The sequence below is a fragment of the Cryptomeria japonica genome, chromosome 1 (genome assembly GCF_030272615.1).
Source record: "Cryptomeria japonica chromosome 1, Sugi_1.0, whole genome shotgun sequence".
Taxonomy (NCBI): domain Eukaryota; kingdom Viridiplantae; phylum Streptophyta; class Pinopsida; order Cupressales; family Cupressaceae; genus Cryptomeria; species Cryptomeria japonica.
In genome coordinates this window covers 285,167,601-285,188,220 of record NC_081405.1, presented here as the reverse complement: position 1 = coordinate 285,188,220, position 20,620 = coordinate 285,167,601, and positions in this window count along the sequence as shown.

The following is a 20,620-nucleotide window of genomic DNA, read 5'->3' as shown; positions in this document are numbered from 1 at the left end:
AAAGACAAGTGGTAAGGAATCATTTGCGGATCAAGTTCTGATACTATAAGTGTTAAGACAGAGGTTTCGTCGTGATTGGTTTTGGTTTTAAAGAAGTCAAGGATTTCGTCGAGGTCTTCGATGGTATCATCCTCCATATAGACTTGTTCATAATGTTGCTTTTCCCTTTCCTTAGCGTCATAAATATTCTGCGGTCCAAATTCAGGTAGTCCATCTTCTGCATTATGCTCTTCTTGGGAAAGGGATATGGAGCTAGTTTTGTCAGTGGTATCTCCAGTAGCATTTGAGCAGCTACCCCATTCATATTCATTGGAACCCATCTCTGAGTTATCATCCTAGATTTTATCAGTGTTGTAAACAGGTATGTTGTATGGTGAAAATAGCTCTTTGATGATGGATACCAGTTTAATAGTCTTTGTTGATTCTGTGTTAGATCCTGCTTCTACCTTTTATATTTGTTCATATACTGTGCCTCCTTGGAGAGGAATAATGGTATTAGGAGATGATTCTATTTGTTTTTGAGATATTGGTGTTTGAATATGAGCTACTGTTGTAGATATGGCCTTCTTATGAATGAGGAGCTTTTCCTGATGTTGCTTTTGTTCTTGATGTTCATGTGCCTTGCGGATTGTTTCTACTGACTCAAATAGTGCTTCCTGCCAGGATTCTTCTTTGTACTTCTTCTTTGCTTTCCATTGAGGTTTTGGAGTTATGTGTGGTATCTTTCTTAATAGGAAAGTGAGTTTACAACCCAATCCTATTTTGTCTCTACTGAGCTATGAAGGAAGGTCTATTGGTTCAGTGACTCCTTTGCGTTTTCCAATGGGTCCTTTACCATCATATCCCATTTGTTGCATGATTAAGTAGCCTTTTCCATATACATGTGTTGGTAGAACTATGTCCAGAGCAGCTGCTTTGTTATCTTCTTCCTCATCTTTGTATAACCAGCTAAGAATGTCCTTTTCTTCTGATTCATGTGCTAGAGTGCCTAGTTGGATGAAGGTACAATCAAATTTGGTGATGGGCTAAGTTACCTGATGTGTTGATGTTGTGGGTAATCCATGAGATCTGGGTGATGTTGGTAAGTTGGCCAAACACATGGGTTCCAAAGAGTATTCTCCCATACCTTGTTCTCTGATTTGCATTTTTTGCTTGAAATCTCTAGGTAATGATTCGAGCTTTGCCTTCTGTAGATCTGATGTTGAGGATTTTTTTTTTCCCTATTATGGGGAATCAAACTGTCCTGGGCTACCCCCATTGCATTACAATGTTGAAATGGATTGTGATCGGCAAATATAGAGACCTCTTGTCCGTTATAGGGAAATTTGACACACTGGTGATATGTAGAAGGCACTGCTTGCATTTCAAGTATCCAGGGTCAACCTAATAAAATATTGTATGTGAGGTCTATGTCAAAGACCTGACACATAGTATCCTTTTGCACTAGTCCAACTTGAATGGGTAACATCATAGTTCCTTTAGATGATCTTTCCTCATCATCATATGCCTTTATGGTAATATTTTTACGTGGATCAATAGACTCCTCTGAGAAGCCTAATGCATGGATAAGTTTTAAGGTACATATATTAAGTCCAGCTCCTCCATCTATCAATACTCTTTTTAATCGGTGTTTATAAACAATGACTTCAATATGGAGGGGAGTGTTATGCGGATGACTTAAGGAAGTATCATCATGCTTTGAGAAGGTGAGATTATGAGGCCCTGTCATATGAGCAACCATGGCTTGGAATTTTCCAGCATCCAGATCTTGAGGTACATTGGTTTCCAATAGCACTTGTTCCAATATGTCTTTGTGTTTTGGTGATAGTTTCAGCAATTCTAGTATAGATATTTGAGCAGGATTTTTATGTAGTTGGCTGACTAAATCATATTGGATTCTTGGTGTAGTGGTTGTTGTTGTTGTGTGACCCTTCAAGACATATTTCTAAGCTTTGGTTGTTACATTGACAGATTCATGATTATGCTGGTCTCGGATTGTGATGACATTTACATGATGGTCTTCTGCTGATATGTGATTGATGGTGTTATTGTAGATGTGGTTGATACAAGATCCATGTGTATCATTTGAGGTTGAAGCTCCATCTTTGTTGTAGTTTGGAAGAGGATTTTTAAAGGCTCCGTGGTCACCATTTATTTTGAGAGCATCCACCATTAAATCACCTTGATCAATCATGTCCTGAACAATGTTTTTCAATCTCATGCAATTGTTCGTTTGATGACCTTTGTTGCAATGAAAATCACAAAAGTGTGAGTCATTCCACCAAGGTGGTTTTACTTGGGGTTCATAGTTGCTAATGATGGGCAAAGAGATAATCTTGCTTGCTAGGAGTTCTCTGAATTCTGACTCCAGTGATTGTCCTAGTGGTGTGAAGACATGTTTTTGGAAATTGTTAGTGTCATCTCGCTAATTGTTATTAGGTCCTTGATTTGTGGTTTTGTTTTGAGTATTGTTGGTGTTGTTTGTGTTGGGTTGACCTTGATTGGTATTTGGTGAGTATGTATTAGCGTCTGGGTTAGCACCTTTAGGAATTTTCGTAGCTTGAGGATTTCTGGATAATGTGAGCACTGGTTGTTTAGATTTTGGATCATGTGATTCATTGCTGCCTTCATTTTTGTTTCGAGTCCAGAATCTAGACTTGTCTAAGTTGTTGTTGTTTTGGTTATTGTAGTTCGATGAATTTGTTCCTTCTTTGAAGAATTTGAGCATTCCCTTTTTGACACATGCCTCTTCTACTTGAATGCCATTTTCAATCAATTTAGCGAAAGATGGTATGCATTGGAGTTTGAGCCTATAACTCATCTCACCATTCGAGTTGTCGATGAAAATTTCCATTTTCTCCTTTTCAGGAATGTCTCAAGGATATCGTGAAACCATACATCACCAATGTTGAAGGAATATCATAAATGTTTCATTGTTTTTCTATTTGGTGTTGCAGACATCTAGCATGGTTATAGCATGTTGAATGTTATAGGAATATTGTGTTATGAATTTGTTGACTAATTCATCAAATGATCTAACAGGAGGTGTAATTTTTGATAACCATTCCATTGTTTGTCCTCCCAAGCTTCTTGGGAATAACCTCATCAAATAGGTGTCATCATGAGCAAATTCAAGACTCATGGTACATAATTCTCTGACATGATCACGGGGATCGCGTTTTCCATCTTACTTGTCAAATTTAGGTACGTCTGAGTTTGGAGGAAAAGGGATCATATGCAATCTTCTATCAAAGGGATAAGGACAAATTTCATTTAATGAGTACTGCATTGTCATCCCTTGTTGCATGTCTTGCATTTGTCTTTGTAACATTTGCATTTGTTGAGTAAGGGCAACCAAAGGCGCATTGTTTTGCTGAGGGAAGATTTCTTCCCTTGCATTGATCCTAGGTTGAAATGGTGTATGGAACGGTATGTTTTGCTCGGGGATGCCTTGCTCAGGGATGTTTTGCCCTAGTGTATGTTGTTTTGGTATGTTTTGCTTGGGGATATCTTGTTCAGGGTCGCGTGCTTCCCCTTCTCATTGTCATTTTTGATATTCGTAATGTTGAGATCTCGTCCTAAACATGTTTGTGTCAAAGTCTTGAGGGAGTTTGACCCCTTTGCTTGTGAGCATGAGGAAGTATTTTTCCTTGTCATTTTCCATGAGTCTTTCCACAAGTTTTTGGAATGAAGCGCTTTCTTGGCATTCCTGAAGAAGTTCTTCAGAAATTTCAGTATCCTCCAGATGTGGACCTTCAAAAGGATTTGATAACCTTTGATTCATACTGGATTCTGCTTATGCCTCGCTTTGTTTGTTTTGCTGAGAGCGAGTAACAGGCATTTTAGTAGAAACTTTTTGTGACGAAGGGGACAAAATCCTCTTCGATATGTTGTTCAAGAGTTGGTGGTTCAAGTCGAGGTGTGTTGTAAGTGATGCACTCATCGGGAAAGAATGCCGGATTGATCTTTCCTCCACGATTTATGATTTGATTAAATGTGGATTTTTGACAATATGCCCTAGTCTTTAAAGGCTCTTTATCAAATTCGTTGGATTTGTTTTGGATATAAAGTTTGATGTGATGAAGGAATGTTTGATGAGATTTGAAGAGTTGACGATTGATGCATAAAAATTTGTTTCTTTTGATAAATTTGGAAAAAATCGGTTGTTGTTTCTTCAACGTGGTGTTACGATAAATATTCTTTCTTTTCAGAATATGGGGATTAGTCATGCATAAATGATCAATGGTTTCCTTTGAATTGTTTTGGATTCAGTTGATCTTGCTTTTGAAAATTCAAGTTTTACTTTATCAAAGTGAAGGTTTAGATGCCCCCTCATGACAAAGAATGTCAAATGATATGGATAAAGTCTCTCAATATGGAAACTTGATTTGACAACCTGAGGTTTTAAACAAGTGTTTTTGAGATAAAATCCACGAGATGATAAATGACCCTTTTGTCACTTGCAATGATGTTTCCTGATTTTGATAGGATAGATATGTTTTACTGCGCAACCATTTTTGGATTTTTACAACTTTTGTTTGACACAAATTTTGCTCAAGAAATAGTTTTTAAAGCTCTATTTTCGATACTTTGTTTTGACGAAAAACGATGCTGATGAAAAGAGGTTTCAAAAAATGTTTTCTAAGTTTTCAAAATTCTTCACTGTTTTGCCCCCTATTTTTCTGGGTTTGGTCACGCACTAAAACAGAGACGAGATGCACTACAAAAATTTCTTCATGTGCTAATTAAAAGACCACACGCACTAAGCTGCCCCTAGCCACGCGCTAACTATTTTAGATTGCTAAAATTTGTTTTCTATTTTGCTCAAAAAGTTATGCGCTAATATGGGTTTGCTATGCGCTAATTGCTAAACCCTACGCACTAAGCTGATGTTTCAATGCTAGGCTAGTTTTCGGATGTGCTGACTATTTAATGCTATTTTGAAATCTTGGTAGAATGCTATTGTTTCAATCGGATGTGCTAACCTGATATTTTGATGCGCTAACAGATATACCACATGCGCTAAGGAGTTTCTCTCACGCGCTAGACTATCTTGATATTTCCCTTTGGTTGGTTTTTGCAATTTTTGGATATTTGTTATGAGTTTTTCAATGTTGATAGATGATTTTCTGAAGTAATAAATGCAAACATAGCACCAAAGAGACAACCATTTTGCTTAATCTAACAAAAAGTGTATGTTCTGTGAGGATGTGTTCAAATCCCCAATGTTTTGACAGGTTTGGATACAAATAATACAATTCAAGAAGACTCTTTATTCAAAGGTCATAAGTAACATCATAGCCCACTAGTCTTGATACTCCGTTAGCTCAAACAGTCGTGTCACCCCCTAGAGGGCGCCCATTTTTTTGCTTTTTGCCAGAAATTAACTCAAAGTGAATTGCTTCACAATTGAGTAGTTATCTTAGGAGATATATGGTGAGCGATCTTGGGGGTGGATTCTTCCCCACCCTTGCACTATGATATTAAAAAATGTCTAGTTACTGACTCGGCTCAAGGTTTCTATTTCTATGGTTCATAATCAGGCTTCCTATTTGGCCATCAGTGATAAACTCCCTCAGGAGGCTTCCCAACCTTTAGAAAAAAGGCTTTACATATCTCAAGGATATTGGGGGAATACTAATCACTGTGCGCAACCGTTGAAAAGGACTTTCGTCACTTTCCACTTTTGATTATAGTGGGTTGGAACACTTGGCATCAAAGTCATTTCCCACTTAGGTCGTTCCCTTCACACTGGCCATAAATGGCTTTAAGAGTTGATTTCAACTCTTTGGGAAGGCAGACTTGCTAAAGGATTGTAAAATGATTGAAATGATTGAAAGCGTAAGAGTAGTCTGGATTTTTGATCACCTAGTTAAGGGCAGAGCATATACCTTCTACTTTCGAGACAAGGCAATCAAATTGTTCTTTTTAATCTTTCAAAGAAATGATTTGTTAATCCTATATGGAGTTGTTGCTCCACGAAAACATGGTGTTCTTTTTAACTTTTTAAGGCAATTATTTTTGGATCTATTGAAAATAAATGGTCAACAAAGTAAATCCGATGTTTCGCCAACAAAGTAAATCACTTCAAAAGGGGAAGATTTTCCCTCTTTAAATTTGCAAATGACCTTTGGACTTTGTGTGATTCTTTACTTTGCCAAAATTAAAGATGGATCCTTTTATGCACCAAAGGATGGTGAAATTCTTTTTATGCCTTTTGATTTGCAAATTTGTTCTCCTAGAAAAGCAAAAATGATGGTTTTTGTTGTTCCTTTTAAAGCTCAAAACAAAGTGAGTTCAATTTTATCTTTTAAACAAGAAATTAAAAGAATTCAAACTTTTAACTAACTTGGCTAAGTTAGTAAAAAAAAATTCAAACTATTTTAAATCCTAACTTTAAAAAAATAAAATGATCTCCCAAACTTGCAAGAAACTGTTAGTAATCCTGCAAAAATAATAAGTAAAGTAGTTAGCAAAACACTGGCTTTGTGGACTTCTACAAGTCTAAATCTAATTTCTGATACAAAGTAAATTTTGTACTCTATCTGTGATGCGCTATAGGACAAACTGTATGCGCTACAGAATGGGTGAGATGCGCTATTAAATAGACCCGATGCACTAAGCTATTTTCCAGAAGTGCTAAACTAGTTTTTGGATGTGCCACGCTGAGACCTATAGGAAAATATTAGAAATATAATGTGCTAAGGAAAAGACTTTACGCACTACAAGATGGACCCAGTGCGTTGAACAGTAGGCGGGATGCGCTAGACTGTTAACCATATGCGTTAGGGAATGTTTCCCACGTGTTGATTCTTGTTTCTCACGAACCTACAAAATTGGTTAAGTTCAAAAACCGATTTGATATATGGGGTGATGCCCCATGGTGGGTGCCAGAAATGTATGCGGGAAAAGAAGGTCGATAGAACTTGAAATATGAAAAATGGAGTTCTAGGGAGCCTTGCTCACACACCCATAGGACTTCTTGGTGCAAGCTATGGAATCATGAAGTATGGCTCAACTTCCCAAGGTTGGTTCCATGGTTCTTTATCTCACAAGGTCCCTCAAACCAATGTCTTTGCTCTCAGATCACTGAGCAAAGTGGTTTAGGGATGACAAATGCAAGAACGGGGGATGCTTTGTTTGATTTTAAGATGAAATGCATCCTAAGCTATGCATGATCCTATAAATGCAATAAACTAGTTATAAGATGACAAGATTAGTAGCAAGATTATCCTAGCATGATATACTAGTCTATGATGAAGCTAGATGATAAGGAAAACACTCTAAACATGCATATTTAGATTAATTCATATTGAAAAGAGAGGCTAAATGATGAGCACAAATAATATATTAAAGCTTGGATGGATTTTAGTATAAGTATGATGCTAAAGACTTGGATCTTTGAAAATGGAGGAATGAGAGCTCTATTTATAGCAAAAATAGGGCAATGGATGCTTAAGATTGAAAGAGTTAATCAAGGGCTAATTTTGAAAGTTGGGAATCCATGTTTACAATTGGCACCAATGAAATGGTGACAATTGTCAACATAAGGTTGGTTGAGAGGAGATGTAAGAAGCATTAAATGCTTGAGAAGACCTCATGGTTACCCTAGGGGTTAAGGGTTAAGGTTAAGTTAAGATTACCCATTGGATAAAGCTTTTATCCAAAGGATAAATTCTTGTGCAAAGGATTAAGGATAACCATGCTCAAAGCAATAAATGCTTGATGAGACCCTTGGATTACATGGAGGTTGAGTTTAGGGAAATTCTTTAACCATGCTAGAGGGTTGAGTTAACCATTAATGGTTATGAAGACTTTGGAGACAAATTTGTAAGAGTCCTTCCAAATTTGGGGGTATTCAACAAGTAATGGATAAAGGCTTTAATGCTTTTAGAAGACTTTACTCCAAATTTGAGAAGTGACCTCCTCAAATTTAGGGAAAGGGGATAATGAATGGGTTTGGGTTAGTTGATTAGGATTAGATGGATTCTAGAATAAATTAGGAAGAGGGTTAGGATGCAAGTGGGAGATGTAGGATTTTGCAAGTGGATGAAGGGATAATGGGTTTTAATTGAATTTAATTCAATTGGGTTGCAATTAATTAAATTAGATTTATTTAATTTAGGATAACTATTTTAATTAAATTTGAATTTAATTAAAAAGTGGGTAGGGGCTTTAACTGAATAAAATGAATTTATTTTATTAAATGGTAAAAGAGGTATAGTGAATTTAATTGAGTAATTTACTTAATTAAATAGAGGAATGTGGGTAATTTAATTAAATTGGATTTAATTAAATAGAGAAATGAACATAAAATATTCATTTAGGAATATGGTCATTTTTATACGTCTACAGTTAGTTTAATCAAATAATTAAAGAATTACATAATTAAATAGACGAATAATTAGTGTAGAATTAATGAGACATTTTTAGGTGTCTACATTTGCCTCTCATTGAGACAATGTCAGAATGGCGTTGTTTGAAAGAAAATGAAAACTTTATGCCCCAGTATGCCCCGGTGATGCTAGGGTATACTGCCCCCTTAGAAAAAGTGGTCCAAAAATTTTGGATTGAAGACGAGTTTTTCATAAATATGCTAGATAGTAATAATATGAAGTTTGAAAGAGTTTCAATCTTGTTTTCTATGTCTAACACTACGTTGAAGCTTGGAGGGGTCCACGAGCGTTTATGTTAAGAAACCCTAATTTTTGGGCTTATAAATTGAGGATTGGTATGTGTTTGAGCTCATTTGCATTTTTTTGTTTCAAAAGAATTTGTTAGAGATATTAGAGCTTCTGGCATCCTTGGAGTGAAATGGCAAGTCATAGAGTGAGGCTGCATTTATCTGAGCGAGTGCTATCTTATCAGAGACCTCTCAACACTGGTGGCATGACGAGTTGTCTGACTTTGTTCTTGTTTTTTGTGTATATTTTGCAATTTTTTAATCATTTTTTGGTGTGTCATTTTTTCATGTATGTCGCAATTGAGTATTGATATTGCCGCAATTGACTTTATTATGTCACAATTGAGTTTAATGCATCGCATTTGATATTTGATGTCGTAGTTGTTAACCTTTTGTCCCACTTGACAAAATTGTATCGCAATTGAATGTTTTGTATCACATATGATAATTTCATGTCGTATTTGGCATAAATATGTCGCATTTTCTTGTTTTGCTTCGCATATGATAATATTAAATCACAATTGATAATAAAGGTCTTTCTTTCTTCAGTTTATGCATCCTAATAGTTTTGATGATGTAGTTGACTCATTTTTTGTATTTTCCAAATGCAGGCACATTATCCAATAGTTCTTGCTAGGTAGACACGACCAGATAGTCTTGATCGATGTCATGAGTTGGATGTAGAGGATACCGCTTTGTTACGACAGGTTGGGTTATACTATATTGCGCATTTTCCTGAGGTTACGACCAACAAGGCTATGATTATTACTCTGGTTGAGCGGTGGCATTCAGAGACATGTTCTTTTCATCTACCGACTGGTGAGGCATCTATCACACTTGAGGATGTGTGGCATATTTTACACATTCCGATATCTGGTAGCCAAGTTACTTTTGATCGTGATGATGGTATTTCATCTTTGTGTATTTTGTTCAAGTGTGAGGAGAGGATCTACATATTTGTGGTCGTTATGATATTCAAGATGATTTTGACTATGATGATCTCACCATTGTGCTTGCTTGTAGTGTTGCTGGATTATTTATTCCTAATAGGCGTGCCCATGATTTTCCTATTGGATGGGGATGTGTTATACATGAGATTATTATAGACAGACATGTGTTTGCTTGGGGTCTTTGTCTTCTTGCAACTTTGTATCATCAAATGCATGGGGTTGTTTATTTGCAACAGAAATCAGTTGGATGTGGTATTACTTTGCTTCAGACATGGGCTTGGGAGCATATTGCTATTTTTTGTCCTATGTTACGTATAGATTTAGACACAGATCAACCATATGCTTATGGATATACTATTGGTGTGAGGCATAGGGCATCAGGTAACATCTTGTATTGGGACCATCAGATTGATATCTTATAGTACTTCTCATGGAGACCTTATCTTACTTGTCCTGGTTGGACTGACGATGCTTAGCATCTTCCTTTTTGTCGACAATAGAGATATCTGATTGGTTGAGATGTTGGTAGTCATAGGGTTATTGATATGCATCTTCTTGGTCGTGTTCTCAGACAGTTCGGGAAGTACAAGGTATTCCAAACGTGACAATTTATTTTTCTCACTACTCAAGAGGTTCATGATTCAGGTGCTTATATACAGCCTCATGTTTCTATTGTTGAGTTTGATGTGCTTGCTCCTATTTTGTCAAGATGTCAACTTGGTGTAGCGGATCCAGGGTCCACAGTGCAGTATAATGTATAGTGGATACAACATAGGCCTATACCTTTGACATATCCAACAGTTCCAATTGGTGCTCAATAGATTAGACATGGTAGGGGTCCCAGAGGGAGAGGTGGAGAGGATAGGGGTGGAGGAGTTAGAGGTGGAGGAGGTAGGGATGGAGGAGGTAGAGGTGGAGGAGTTATAGATCTGATAGTAGCAGTCGCAGGGCAGGTGGATAGTGATAGGGAGGATGTGGATATTGGTGGAGAGACTGCATCCATGAGGAGTTCTAATGATAGTGATGAGTCAGGATCAGGGTCATCGAGCAGTGATGGAGATGAGGGCAGGTATGATGGTTATGATGTGGAGATTCCCCAGGCTGCAGGGTCTGTAGGTGTGGATAGAGGAGATGAGGAGGGATTGAGAGATCAGGTTAGGCATTTGGAGGATTTGGTCACTACTTTGCGACAGTAGTAGATAGGGATCAATATCGGCATGCAATGGAGGATTTGACTGGGAAGAGGGATTGGATAGTTGCTGACAGAGATCGATTATAGCGGGAGAGAGATGAGGCAGTTAGGCAGTCTCAGATCACTATGGATTCATATGATTAGTTATTTGGGCCAGTGACGGAGGCACGTATCCAGGCAGATAGATATTTTGTTGTTGCACAGGAGGTTATTTATTATCGGCAGGCTTATGAGAGGGCTATTCCTCAAGGTTAGCGGGAACATAGTCTTGATGCTTTCATTGGGAGAAGATTGAGTCAATCTACTTCTCGACAGACTAGTAGTGGGGCAATGATGGGTCCACCTAGAGCATGGTCGGGACAGGCTAGAGCTAGTCAAGACGCTCCTACTAATAGAGGCAGCATAGGTTGAGAGATTGGATGTTGATTTTGATGATGTAGATACGATGTATTTTGACACATTTTTATATGATATGTGTTCTTGATGAGCTTTTTGATTGTGAACTTCATGCAATTTTTTATTGTGATGATGAATGCAATGTGAATGTGATATCATGCAGTGATTTGATGTAGCTTTATGTTGTGATGTTAATGCTTGATGAAAATTTTATTATGAGTATGAAATGGTAACAAAAATGCAATGTGATGATGCTTATATATTTTTGTGTGTAAAAATACATGTTGAAGATCTTAGAAGAATTGTTAATTGTTAGACATAGAAAAGATAATCAATCAACTGAATCAATCTATGTAAGCTAGATAATCGATGATATGATAGAAATTTTGATGAGAAAGTCTTCATTGCTTTATTCGTGGTGCAATACATTATCATCATTGAGCCTTATTATATAACATTGGAGCTTATTACACCAGGGTACAAGGAACCAAGATGTGTAGATATCTCATTGCAAAGAAACAAACACATAATAGAAAAGGAATGAACCCTCCATTCTGGGAATTACACTAGGGGTCGAGGTATGTGTGGCATTCACAAGCTGAATGCTCCTATCACAAACACACACTAGAGAAATTGCCCCAGAACTTCATCGATTCAAACCACAAACAACAAACAAAGAAAAGGATCATGCCCATCATGGCTCCTCTAGTCACTTTTGGACATCCTTGAGTAGCTAAAAGCAATGATCTTTGCCAATTTGATAAAAAGAGTCAACCAAAAATAGACAAAACTCAGCATTTAGACTGACTGTGCCTTTGCTTTGATATGTTTGATGTGATTTTGATAATGTCTGGTTTCAGAAGTTTTGGACCTCGTATAAGACTGATCTATCTAGTTTCGAGTGTACCGATTTTGTTTAAGACAATATGTTGATCAGGTTGATAGTTTGATAAATCGATAGATTAGACAGTTGATCAGTGTGATTGTAGATGTTTTGACAAGCTAGTTGTATCCTTTGTTTAACTTCATGTGAAGTGTTTGTTGTACATCTATTGGGGTGTTTGATTCTTGTGAGATAATTTATTGCAAGTTTTACAATTAGTATTTGATTGTTTTTCTTTTCGAAGAGCTTTTCCGATGTTTATGGTATTTTGGTTTTTTCTCAATGTTTTTGTTCTTTTTTCAAGATCGTATTTGAATGTTTTCGTTTTGATTTTGATATTTTCTGATTTTTAATTTTTTCAAGACTTTTTTCGAATGTTTAGGATTTTTTCAAGATCATTTTTCGAATGTTTTTGGATTTTTTCAGGATCATTTTTCAAATGTTTTTAATTTTTCCAGGATCATTTTTCGAATGTTTTTGGATTTTTCTTTAGGATCATTTTTTAAATATTTTTGGATTTTTCAAGGATTATTTTTCGAATGTTTTTGGATTTTTCCAGTTATGCCCCCAAGTATGTAGACCTTACATGATGATGCATAATGTGATGGAGACAATGCGTTTTTTATATGAGTTAATGCTAATGTAGGATGAATGACAAATATGCAGTTCGTATTTGAACAAGGATGAGTGTGTGTATCTTTCATTCTGAAATGCACTAATTGGATTAAAGGTACAAAAAATTTCAGAGATAGGAGTTCAATCTATTGTCAAGAGACTTAGACCATCCAACCTAACACACTATGTAACCAAGATTTATGAATGGAGGCGCGAAAAAATTCTCCATCAATTCTTGAAATTTTGATCTTTTTTTGCCCATGTGTGTTCATTTGAGTTCATTCTTACTCTTATAACCATTAAAGACCCTTGGAATCCTATGTGGCTAGCTATATAAGTTATTCTGACTTCAAAAGCAACCTGGATAGAGTCTCGCTGTCAGCAAGCTTTTAGGGCTCCGACGAGGTTATGCACTATAATCTCTCAAATATTGCTCCATTGTCGGTAGGTGTCCATAGCCCTTATGGAGTTAGTAGGCGTCTCTTTTTTTTGTCACATTTGTATGCATGATATTTCAGTAATTTCATTTTTTTAATTTTTTTTTTGTTTGTTTTGTCTTGAGATTGACATAACACTTTTTTCTTGCCTTGACTTGTAAGTAATGAAACCTACTTAGGTATGACAATTATAATGGCGCTGAAGTAGAATATTGGATTTTTCACTAGCCACATGACCAAATAGGTATCTGTAATGACTTAAATCTTTTGATTAATGTGTAAGATATAGCAATTGATAGATTTTTGGTAACAAGACTTGATAAGGAACTTTCTACCCAACCAAGGATAAAGCGTAATCATAGCGTGATGTTGAAGATGAATGACTAGAGACCTCTGAAATAATTTATGAACAAGTATCTAGGAAATGAGACAACCTTCGTTCCTTTCAGTGCAGATAGATGAATGACTCAAACAATCACCCTGTTTTATTGATGCAACTATATGAGAAGAGATATGCAAATGTTGTACTGGAATTAAAATGAACCCACCCTTAGATGTAATATCTTTTTAGGTGCATACTGTTGATGGGATCAGGGAGTGAATCTCCCTACATTGTTTGCAAATGATAAACACCATTTCCAATTACTTTCGTTATGACAAGCGGACCTAACCAGTTAGGTTCAAATTTTCTTGGTTTTTCACGTTCAACAAGGTTTATTTGATTTTCTTTAAGAATAATATTTCCCATTTTGAAGCAACGTGTGTTGACTCGTTTGTTGTAGCTTCTTCTCATTCTATTTTGGTAGCCTTGTAAATGGTTTAGAGCGCTTTGTCATTTTTTATCTAGGAATTATAATTCTTGCAAACATGCAACTCTATGGTTTTCTTCTGAGATAATGTTTTTAAGAGAGACTCTTAGGGATGGCAATTCTAGTTCAATAGGTAAAATGGCTTCTGTACCATAAACCAGAGAGAAAGGTGTTGTACCAGTTGCCATATGTATACTAGTTTGATAATCCCATAGAGTTGGATTTAGTTGGAGATGCCAATCTTGTCCATTGTCATTGACAACTTTCTTTAAGATTTTCAAAATAGTTTCGTTTGTTGCTTCAGCTTGACCATTGCTTTGGGGATAGTAAGGTGTTGCAAAATGTTGTTGGATCTTAAATTGTTTACAAAGCTCGCTCACTTCTTGATTTTTAAATGGTCATCCATTATCAGTCACGATGCACATGGGTACCCCATACCTAAAAATAATATAATTCAGGATAAATTTCGCTATCTATTTTCTTGTTGTGAAAATCATTGGGATTGCTTCAACCCATTTCGTGAAATATTTTGTAGCAGTGAGAATAATTTATGTCTGTTTGAGGAGGTAGGATTTATTTTCCCTACAAGATCTAATTCCCATTGTGAAAATGGCCATGGTGATGTTATTGGCTAAAGATCTTGAGTAGGTGCATGAATGAGATTCCCATGTATTTGGAATTTCTTGCATCTTTGGACATACTTGTAAGCATCATTTTCCATTGTAGGCCAATAGTAACCTGTTTGTAGTAGTGTTTTTGCTAGAGCAAGTCTAGAAGAATGTGCACCACATATTCCGTCATGAACTTCTTTTAAGGCAATTTGTGTCTCCTCCACATCAAGGCATCTGAGTAAGGTGTTGTCTATACTTTTCCTGTATAAAGTGTCAGCAATGATTGTATGTTTTTATGATTGTTATATGAGTTCTTTTCTTTGATTCCATGAGAGATCTGGGGGTATATATCGATCATTCAATTATGCATATATATCTTTGTACTATGGAGACTCGGGTCCTACTATCATACATACATATTCAGTGGATGGTATTTCATAAGCTAGGACAATGAGTTGTTCCACTTGAAATTCAAAGTGAGTTCCATCATTTGGCATATCTAAGAGAGATCCTACTATTTCCATTGCATTTGTTGCCCTATTTTGCACTCTCAGAATTTGTTCAAATGTGACATTGGTGAAGTGTTGCTTGTATTCTTCTACCAATTGTTTGTATGGTTGTAACTTACAATATTTTGTATTGTAATCATCACTGACTTGATTAATGATGAGTTGTGAGTCTCCAAAGACTTGTAAATCTTTGATATTTTATTGTAGTGTAGTGCGTAGTCCTACCATCAGGGCTTCGTATTCAGTAATTTTATTTGTACAAGGGAAGCTAATCCTAAATGATTTGTGAATTGAGTCTCCTTGAGGAGTTATGAACATAATTCTTGCTCCTGCTCCATGATTTGTATGTGAACCATCAAAGAATAATTTCCATTGTGTCTATGTTGATAGTGCAAATACTAATTCATCTGGAAAATCTATCACCATTGGATGGTTGTCTTGTAAAGGTGCTTCTGCAAGTTGGTTTGCTATGATTTGTCCCTTTATAGCCTTTCTACTGATTTATTCAATGTTGAATTCACTAATTATCATGACCCATTTTGTAAGCCTTTCGGTTAGTGCTGCTCTATTCATCAAGTATTTGAGTGGATCAAATTTGGCAACCAGTTGTATTTTATGACTCAGCATATAATGTCTTAGTTTTTGTGATGCAAAGACTACTACAAGACACACTCTTTCTATCTATGTGTAGTTGAGTTCATATCTAATGAGTGTTCTACTAATTTAGTACATGACTCTCTCTTTTCCTTGTTCATCATGCGATGCTAGGAGAGCACCTAAGGAATAACTTGTTGCCGCTATGTATAGTAGTAATGGTTTCCCATGTACTGGCAGGACCAATATTGGAGTGGACAATAGATATTATTTTAATTTTTTTAATGCCTCCTAGAATTGTTATGTCCATTTAAATATAGTACCTTTCTTCAAAAGATGTTGAAGCAGTTGGCACTTTTCTGCCAATTGGGCTATGAAGCGCCTTATGGATTGTAATCTCCCTTGTAGAATTCTGAGTTGTTTGAGTGTAGCAAGTGATGGCATGTCTAAAATAGCTCTAACTTTCTCTAGATCTATCTCAATTTCGTGATTGGATACAATGAATCCTAAGAGTTTACCAGAGGTTACCCCAAAGACACATCTTTTGGATTTAGTCTTATATTGTATTGCTCCAGTCTATCAAAGATCCTAGCCAATATGCTTAAGTGACCATCCCTTGTTTTGTATTTTGCTACCAAATCATCTACATAATATTCCATGATTGTGTGTATCATATCATGAAATAATGTAGTCATTGCTCTTTTATAAGTGGTACTTTCATTCTTAAGGCCGAATGGAATCACATTCCAGCAATAGGTTCCCCATGGGCAAGTAAATGATGTCTTCTATTGATCTTCTAGGGAAATTTTGATTTGATTATACCTAGAAAAACCATCCATGAGTGATAGCATTTCATTTCCAGTTGTTAAGTCCACTATGATGTGTATATTAGGGAGGGGAAAGTCATCTTTGGGGCAAGCCTTATTAAGATCTCTAAAGTCGGTGCAGATCCAAATACCTTCTATATGGTTCGATACCGAGACTAGATTTGAAATCCATTCAGCATGGTTTATAGGTCTGATGAAACCTACATCTAACAATTTTTGTAGTTCAATTTTTACTAACAAGGCTATGTGAGGGTGCATTTTCCTGAGCTTTTGTTTGTATGGCTTTATCCTTGGAAGTAAAGGCAAGTGATGTAAAACTAATTCTGGGTCTAATCCAGGCATATATGCGTAAGACCATGCAAAATTGATGGGTCTTTTCTTAAAGAAGTTGATAAATTTATCTTTTTTCACTTGATCGAGGGATTTTGCTAGGTGAATGTTACGAACCTTCTCAGTATTGCCAATGTTGATTTCCTCAGTTTCTTCTACCAATAATGTTGACCATTCTTTACCAATAGGTAGGGCAACTATTATGTGTTCAGCTTTATCCTCACTGTCATGATTAAGAGAAGAGCTTGCCTCTCCAAAATATGCAGTTCTGTCTAGATCTACTGCATAGCCAGCTTTGTGATCATTATAAGGGAATCCATCTCTTGTACCTAAGAATTATTCTATAGCTTATTCATTTAGGAACCAATCTAGTTGTGGCTCTCCTTCTTGCCCCCAGTCAATCAAACATGGATGTATGAGGGGAAAATATTTGTCTCTTGTCATTTTAGATGATCCAGATATCATGCATACTTGATTATGATCTGTTATTTCTTCATCATATATTGGTGACGATTTATCTTCATTGTTAAATGGAAATTCATAGTCATGATAATCTGTGACGCTTTTTATGCACATTTCACTCTCTGATTCTGTATCACTTATCTACTTTGTTCTAGTAAATGAGTAGGCCTCCTTTGCATTGTGGATACCCTTCTTAATATTAGTCTTTGTAGTCTTTCTTCATATGATTTAAATGGAGGTGCCGAAGTTGTTTCTCTTGGCAAGAGTATTGACAATAACCAAGGATTTGGTTCATCTTCTTGTGTTACTCTTGTATTTGTTGCAATGTTTTCTTGCACAGATGATTTAGGTACTCAACTACTGGTTGTCTCTATGTTAGGTTCTTGCAGAAGTTGCCTCATGTCCTCACCATCTGATTCCGTGATAGGAGATATTTGTAGTTTCTTTCTTTTCTAAGGTGGAAAGAAATACATCTGGCTTATTGGTATGAAATCTGAGGGTACCTTTGGCCTGTTCAATATATCCAATGTTCATTGGCTAGCTTCTGTAATTGGTGGCACATATTTATATCCCAAGCCTTGATTCTTTGGGTTTTCATTTGGAAAAACAGGTTCTAATATTCCTTGCTTTTGTAGCCCTAATCTTATGGTGCCATCATATTCATGTTTTTGTAACATCTTGAAGCCATTTCCATATTGATGAAGAGGTATCCTGGGTACTACCATGTCTTCCTCCTCTCTATATATCCAGTGATTAATATCTTCATTTAGAGATTCTTCTTGTAGATCTCCCCATCTAATGAAGAAACAAGAATCTCAATATTTTACTATTTCTTTGCCTTTATCTTGCTTCATTGTTGTGTTCTAAGGCTTCCCAAAGGACTTTGGAGAAAATGATGATTGTTTTCCATCTGATATGCTTGAAATGGAATATTCTCCACAACCAACTTCTTTAATATGCAAAGAACATGTAGTTGGTGTATTTTTCTCTATTTCTTTAATTGATAATGTTTTCATTTGTAGGTGAATAGGATCTTCTTGATTGTTTGGTACCTAATTATTTGAGCTTTCCTTTAAATGATTACAATATTGGAAAGGATTCGGGTTACCATGGACAGTGATCTCCATACCATTATATGGGAACTTTACACATTGGTGAAAATTTGATGGTACTGCTTGCATTATATGTATCCATGGGCGACCTAACAACACATTATACCCCAATTCTCTATCTAGTACTTGGAAGGCGATATTTGATGTAGTAGGTCCCACTTGTACTATTAATGTCACCATACCTTTGGAAGGGCATTCTTCATCATCATAGGCTTTTATATTGATTCTCTTAGTAGAGTCAATATAATGTTCAAAATATCCCAGAGCTTTGATCAAATGTAGAGTGAAAATGTTGAGGCCTGCACCACCATCTATTAGTACTCTTTGAACCTTTTTTTTGGTCAATGAAAGCTTCTAAGTGCAATGGATCATTATGCATGAGTTGGTTTGCAAAAGCATCCTATTCAGTGAATGTGACCTTTGAGGCTGACAAGTTTCCCACCATTGATTGAAATGTGTTCTCATTAATGTCCCTAGCAACAACCAAATCTTGTAAGGCTTTATCCAGAACTGTTTTATGGGCTGGTAATATGTGCAAAAACTCAAATAATGAAATTTGGGCTGAAGTTCTCTTCAATTGATCCACCATATTATAGTTGCTAGTTATTGAAGGCTGGTTCGGAGGTACTCCTTGTAATGTCACTTATATCTGCTTCTAGGATTCACTATGATTGTAGCTACCATTTTATGTCCTTCACTTAGCGTGTTAATGACATAGTCAAATGATACATTGGTATAATTGGTAGTATTGTCTTGTGTATTAGAACTAGAAGCCTTTCCCTTGTCATGTTTGACAAAAGGATCTTTGAAAATGGTATGATTTATATTTGTTTCTTTATTATCCACTGTAATCTCACCTTGATCTATGAGATCTTGGATGAGGTTCTTCAATTTGTAGCAGGTTGTTGTTTTGTGGCCCTTATTACGGTGATATTCATAGAAGCCATTGTCATTCCACCAAGCGGGCTTAAATGGACATGGTTCATATGGCCTAGCTTCTGGTAAAGTTATAGCATTGCTCCATATCAACTTCTTCAGTGTTGATTCAATAGGTTCTCTAGGGGGTGTGAAGTTCCTTCTAGGTGCGCCTATCCTTGGAGGCCTTGGATTATTTGACTGTAGAACATTGTCATTTGTCTGAGACTGGTTCTTATCATTTGGCCCTTGTAAAGATATTACTGGTTGAGCTCTATTCACAATACGTGCATCAACAACTCTATCATTTGTGACATTTTTGTTTCTAGACCAAAATTTTGGTCTTTCATTGCTTGTGCTGGTGGTTGGTCTACTATCATTTTGGTGTTTCAATATCCCTTGTTCTAATAGGCCTTTCTCACATTTGATGCCTTTTTCTGTAATGTCTTTTAAATTATTCATGCATTGCATATGTAATAGATATTTAATCGAAGCCACCATATTTTCATTAAAGATGTCTACTTGATCTGCTTCAGGGATGTGAGTGAGGCATCTACGATATAGTCCTTTCTATCTTTGTAAGAATGTAGTGAAAGTCTCAGCTTCTTTTTGTTTCGTTGCACATAAATCCATTTATGTGATTGGATTTTCTATGTTGAAGGCAAAGTTGGATATAAACAACTCAGCTAATTCTCCCCATGAAGTAATTGTTGGCGAAAGGTGTGAAAACCATTCTAGTGCTCTCCCTCCCAAGCTTTTTGAAAATAATCTCATCAAGTATGTATTATTGTGAGCTACTTCAATGCATGCTATAAAGAATTCTCTTATATGATCTCCAAGATCTCCTTTCCCTCTATATTTGTCAAATTTTGGTGTTTCAAAATGTGGGGGAAAAGGTGGCATGTATAATTTTTTGTCAAAAGGATAAGGACAAATATCTTCCATGGTATAGCTCTTTTTATCATTCCCCTCTTGTATACTAGTCATTTACTTTTGTAGGATCTCCATTTGTTGAGTCAGAAGTTCTATTTGGGTTGTCGGTGTGTTGACTTGATGAATGTTGCCTACAAAAGGAATAGTATTTGAGTACCTTTGGGCTTGTTGAAATATAGATAAACCAGGTAACCGTGTCCCATAAGTCCCAATAGGAAATGTGAAGTATGCAAATTGCAGAGTAGCATTTGGCTGAGCCAAGCTTGTTATCCCTGGATTAACATTCTGACTATTGTAGGAGGAACCAACTAAGACTGCTGATTGAGTTATATTTGCCAAGGTAGTGGTGTGAGATAATGGAG